This window comes from Arachis stenosperma, chromosome 3, assembly GCF_014773155.1.
Source record: "Arachis stenosperma cultivar V10309 chromosome 3, arast.V10309.gnm1.PFL2, whole genome shotgun sequence".
Taxonomy (NCBI): domain Eukaryota; kingdom Viridiplantae; phylum Streptophyta; class Magnoliopsida; order Fabales; family Fabaceae; genus Arachis; species Arachis stenosperma.
In genome coordinates this window covers 24,317,981-24,324,704 of record NC_080379.1, presented here as the reverse complement: position 1 = coordinate 24,324,704, position 6,724 = coordinate 24,317,981, and positions in this window count along the sequence as shown.

Below are 6,724 nucleotides of genomic sequence, written 5' to 3'. Positions count from 1 at the left end.
ACCCTGAACCATGAACTTGTAATGATTTTGAATTCAAATTGAATTTTGTCTTCGACCGGAGTAGGAACCAATTTTAAATGTTTTATCTGAAATTTTCTCAAAGTGTCATTTAAATATTTCTTATGAGAAATGAAAATTTTATCATTTTTTAAATGACTTTGATGTAAAAAAAATAAGACATTAAATCTATATTTGTCATTCAAAGTGTTTTATTATAATCTCCTTGAATTTTATAATTATCTTTGATTTGATGTCGGTAAAGATCAAATCATCAACATAAAATCACACAATCAAGATATTTCCAGAATTAGTAAACTTGATATTATCAGTTCATAGGATCTTGCATCGTTCGATGGCTAGGACTACTATAGCCAGTATTTATCACTGTGGTGGCTCCACTATACTTTCTGGTAAGTCATTTTTTTCCCTTCTAGTTGCCTTCATTGTTGTTGGGGAACCGAAAATGTTGTTTTAAACTGATATAAAAAATGCTATCTATCTGGTTATTCTTCTAGGATTTTTACTGTGCTTATTAACTTATTGAGGTATGAAACATGTACTTCTATTTTAGTGTGGTTATCAATGAGGAGAAAATGCAACCCTAGGCAAACGTCGTCGTTGTACTGGATGAAGGAGAGTGATTAGGTAGATGGGTTCTATTTTCCTTTTGTTTCCTTGGGTCCCACGTTCTCGAATATCAATTTCTTATTCTCCTATGTTTTCGATCTTGAGTTGCATTATATGATATAAGTAATTAAGTTAAAGGAGCAGAGGCTATATTATGTGCAAAATATTTGTGTGTATTTCCTTCATTTACAAATAATTGGAGCTGTTACGTATATACAAGAGAAGAATGTATAGATCATCAAATCATATTCAAGATATGACAAATTCTAAAAGATTCCCAATAACTAACAGAATAGTGAGTCACCACTTCTAGAAAGATGTAGAAAAATATAAGAGAATAAATAAAGGAAAATTATTGGAAAATTTGGATTTGTCGCAATGTGAAGAGCACTCTAGTTGTCACAATACAAAACTGGAGGGCGAACACATGTCACATGAAGCACTTTAAGGGCATTTAGGATCCATTGGAGCTCACAAGTGGTGTGTGCAAGAGCACGATACTCAGCCTCAGTTGAAGAATGGGCAACTATTGTTTGCTTCTTTGTTTTCTATGAAATGAGAGAATCTCCCAAGAAAAAACAGAATCCTGTTAGTGAAAAAAGCATATCCAGAGAGTCAGCCCAATCAGAGCCACTAAAACAAAAAATTTGCAAACTTGCAGTTTTAGGAAATAAGAGACCTTGCCCAGGGCTATTTTTCAAGTAAGGAAGGATGCGGATATCAGCAGGGTAGTGATTTTGGGTAAGAGCAGCCACAAATTGACTGAGTGTTTTGAGTGGCATAAGTAATGTCAGGCCGGGTGGTTGTGAGGTAAATGAGGCGGCCAACAAGACGGCGATAAACAAGTAGACTAGGGAGCAAAGGTCCACTATCTTGAGAAAGTCTTGTGGCACTATCCATAGGAGTAAGGACAGGCTTAGCACCCAAAAGTCCTGAATCATCTAATAAATCCAAACAGTACTTATGTTGAGAAAGAGAAATGCCTTGAGCAGTGTGCGCAACTTCAATCCCTAAGAAATATTTCAGAATACCCAAATGCTTGATCTTAAAGTGGGTGTCTAAGGTTGTTTTAATGATAGCAATCTCAGAAATAGAATTAACAGTGATCACAATGTCATCAACATAGACTAGCAATATAGACAGCCCAGACCCAATTACTTTGATAAATAAGCTATAGTAAAAAATTGTCTGTTAATACCCACATGAAATAAGGAGAAGGGAAAGCTTTTCATACCACACGCGACTTGACTGTCGCAAGCCATAGAGGAATCTGAGAAGGCGGCAGCATTGACCTGGCTGACTAGCAGAAACACCAGGAGGCAATGTCATGTAAATTTCTTCAGTACAAAAAAGTATTGTTCACATCTAATTGTTGGACCGACCATGGCTTGATAGAAGCCAGAGGCAAAACAATCCTGATTGTAGTTGGCTTTACTACTGGAGAAAAAGTATCAAAGAAATCGACGCGCTCTATCTACATAAATTTTTTTGCCACCAAATGGACTTTGTATCTGTCAATAGTGCCATCAGGACACCGCTTAATTCTGTAAACCCACTTACATCTGATGGATTTCACCCGAAGGGGACAATCAACCAATTGCCAGGTTCTATTCAACTCCAAGACTTGAATCTCATCTCTCATGGCAGCACGCCAATGAGGTAATTTATTAGCCTCTGGAAAAGACTTAGGCTCATAATCAGAATGCAAAGAAAAGATAAATCTGCGATAAGAAGAAGATAAAGAGGAGAGGGAAAAGACAGACTTGAGGGGATACCAGCACCGAAAACAGGATGGTGTGGGTGAAGAGAGAGAAGCGCTGCAAATGTAATCGACAAGGCGGGTTGGGAGTCGGGTCTGGCGAAGGCTTCGACGAGGTGGAGGGACGACAGAAGTGTCGGAGGTGCGTGATATAGCGAGAGGAATAAGTTTGGTAGGAGAGGAAGATGGTGATAGGGTTGCGCAAGGGAAAGATGATGTTGGAGATTGAGAGAAATGTTGTGGTGTTTTTTTTTTTTGTCAAGTGGATTGGACGGCTCCCAATCCTAGGTATTACATCCATGCTTCACACACCCACACAACACACACACGCACACGCTACACGGGTATTATGGGTTCTTTAAACAATATCCAACCTCAGCTGAAATTCGAACCCGGGTGTAGCTTGTAAGAGGCATATAGATATGCCATCCGTGCTAGGCCTCCGCTGCAATGTTGTGGTGTTGATTGTTGAAGGTAAGATGGGGATAGGATGATTGTGACTTGTGGTCAATGTGTAGGATTGTTGGCCTAATAGGAAAAGAATAAGTGATGGGCTTATGGTGAGGTTGAGCCATAGAGAATTCTAAAGCAATGGGTGGGAAAATATAATGTAGAGTTTGGGTTGAGCTTGATGGAATGGGACTATTATTGTGAAAGGGAAAAAAGGATTCATGAAATTGGACATTTCCGGAGACATGAATTTGTGTGTGCTCAAGAGAATAAATGATGTAACATTTGAAACCATATTGGTAGCCAAGGAAAACTACTTTGTAGGCTCTTGGGTCAAATTTAGAGCGGTGGACCTTTAGTGTGGAAACATAATAGAGACAACCAAAGACTTTAAAAGAGTATAAAAATTGGGTGGTTTATTAAACAAAATTTCAGAAAGTGTTTTAAAATTGAAGTTTGAAGAAGGAACTCTATTTATTAAATAAACTGTATAATGAATAGCGTAAAACCAAAAATAAAGAAGTAAATTATATTGAAACGTAAGGGTACAGGCAACATTTAAAATATATTGGTGTTTTCTTTCTTCACAACTATGTTGTTGGAGGGTTTCAACAAAATTCTTTTGGTGAATAATTCCTTTAGGAGAGAAAAAATGTGGTATAAGAATTTCAGGCTCATTATCGGAACAAAGGACCTTAACTTTGGGATTAAATTGATTTTCTACTAGTGTGACAAAGTTTTGGACATGTTGAGTCACCTCACTCTTCGATTTTAATAATATGACCCAAGTAAAGCGACTATGATATGTACAATCGTCAAAAAATATTTATGATTATGGATGGAATGTTGACGAAAAATTTTTCAAATATCCAAATGTAATATATCAAAAATGCTATTTACTCTATTGGAACTTTAAGTAAAAGAAATTTTCTTTTGTTTTGACAAGTGACATACATCACAAATTTCATCATGGTGTGAATAAATGAAAAAAATTGCTTGTGTAAGATACTAAGTCTATGTCCAAATGGGTGACCTAAACGAAAGTACCACAAATTTGCTTGCGTAACGGGTGTACGATAAGTGGAGTTTATTGAGTAGAATGGTAATAGGTTATTTTGATGAATTGCTTAATCAAGTATATATAATCTGTCTCTCACTTTACCTAAACCAATCATCTTCTTGTTGTTCGGTGCCTACAAAGTACGAGAGAATTGTGAAAAAGTGATTTCACATGGAAGAGTATATGTCAGTTTGGAGATAGAAATTAAATTAAATTGAAAATGTGGAAAATAAAGGACACTTGTAAGAATTGATGAAGTTGAAAATTTGACAATTCCCATATAGTGAGCTGTGATGTGGGAACCATTTTGCAAATAAATAAAAATAGAACTATTTTTGGAATAAGAGATGAACTAAGATAAGTAAGATACAATGTGATCAGTAGCTCCAAAAAAAAATTAAAGTATAAAAAAATTTTGTTTTTGAAGATATATGATTTAAAATGGAAAAAGTGTGATATGAACAAAGAAAATGGCTACCTAAATTTGGGCTAGAGAAAAGCCCAATTTGAAATGAATGGATATCTTTAATTTGGTCCTTGCATTATTGATTGTGGGCTTCAACTTATTTTAAAAGGGCCATGAGAGTGTGAGTTGGGCTGAAGCGAAGCCTAAGACTGACCCTTAGGTGATGAATGGGAATCCTATCAAGTTTTAGCACATTTTGAAAATTGGGGGAAGAGGTAGCCACATTATTCACTGAATCAGAGCCACCTCCACGTTGAGCACAATCAGTAGTAGTGTTGCGGTCAGAGAACCGAGGCCGTCCAAGATGGCACGGATAACCAAGAGGATAACTATGCTTGTCATAACACACCTCTACGGTGTGACCTCTCCGCCCACAATAGGTACAAAATTTGGCAGCAACATCACCGTGTCCTGGCATTCGTACTATATCACCATGGCAAAGACACAATTAATCAATGACAGAGGATCGAGCAAGAGGAGTTGCGAATGAACCACAGAAAAACGTTCATCAAGTCCTTTGAGGAAGTGGATGATAAAGTCCTGGGAGCGGTGTGTCTTCACCGGACAAGTGCAAGGAGGGAGAGGCCAGCATTATCAAGCTCTCCTGAGAGAGTTTTTAAAGCTGTGTAAAACTTTATGACTTTTAAGGTGCCCTATTTTAAGGCATAAACTTGCTCCTGGAGTTCAGCAATTCTGAGAAGATCAGATTGAGAAAATCTCTCATGGAGACCATACCAAGTAGAGGCAGCAGTTGAAAGGTATATTACTCTCTGTGTTATAGACGGAGATAGAGAATAAAAAAGCTAGGAGAGCACTAAGTTGTTGCAGCACTTCCAGACAGAAAATAGAGAATCATCATGAGAAGGAGAAGCAAGACGACTAGTAAGCATGCCATATTTATTTTTGAAAATCTCTGCCATAGAAAATGTTCTTGACCAGAAATGGTAATTGTTCCTACTAAGTACTGGAGTGATAAAAATAGAAGTAGGATTTTAATTGGGGATGAATATAGTATGAAGTAAAGGGACTTTATGATGTATTTTATGAAGGATCATCCATAACAATAGAGATGGAAGGAAAAAAATAATGAGAAGAATGATTATCGGGGTTGGCAATTTTTACCATAATAGAGTATCAGCAGAGCTCTTAGAGATCTCTGATACCATATTAAGCTAAAGAGTAGAGACTATATTATGTGCAGAATATTTGTGTGTATTTCCTTCATTTACAAATGATTGGAGCTGTTACATATATACAAGAGAAGGATATATAGATCATCAAATCATATTGAAGATATGGCAAATCCTAAAAGATTCTCAATAACTAACAGAATACCAAGTCACCACTTCTAGAAAGATGTAGAAAAATATAAGAGAATAAATGAAGAAAAATTATTTTGTTTGGACTTTCATGCTATTTGATCTTTTCTTGTGCTGGGCTGTTTGTTCATTATGGTCCAATATAAGTATCTCTTTTAGTTATTTGATCTGACAAGTTTGTGTGTTTATCAAGAGGCAGAATTTAATGTTAAGAAATTTGAGGAGTAGAAATAGTGCTAACCAACTCCTATGCAGCCCTGCATCTTCTACTATCTCCTAGTACTTTACATCTTTGTTTTCTCCCTTAAAGGCTCCGGTGATTGGACAGTGTATTATTATGTTTCTTCATGGTTTTATGTTACTGTGTGTGTTGCTTAGCTCTTGATTATTTTCCTAAATTCTTGCATCGTGGAATGATGAATGGTTTTGGCACTGTGAGTGGATGAGTGTTGATGCCACATCTTAAATTTTTTCAACATTCCAAAATATTTTGAGATAAATTTTCCTTCGATGTTTATGCATGATATTTCCGAAATTCGAAAAAATTCATACTTTCGAAGTTGGAAATTTCCTCATCTCTCTTTGTGCTTTTTCTCTCTCGATTTATTGTTCTTGATTTTAAAAATTTATTGTGTTTTTGAAATCTTTGTTATGATATTAGCATCAGAACTCTTCATTTCTTCAAAGTTTCATTTCTTTATTATAATTTAAAACATATTTATTGAATAGTTTTTTTATTCTTTTTTATCATTTCAAGAGGTTGAATTATTTCTGTTGACTGTATTCTAACAAGAGTTTTTCCATACTTTAGTTTTAGAAGTTGGTCTTTTATATTTATTTTTCTCAACTAATCGTTTCTCCACCTCAAATTGCTTTACCAAAATTTTCCGTTCACTATTTTTAAACAATTCACTACCTTTTTCTGGTCTTGGTTTTCAGGTCTTTGCAAACTTTTATTTTTATATTTCACTTTTGTTCATCAATAATTCTTCATTTATTTTTAATATTTTTTATTAATTTTAAGAAAGGAAAGATGCATCCGA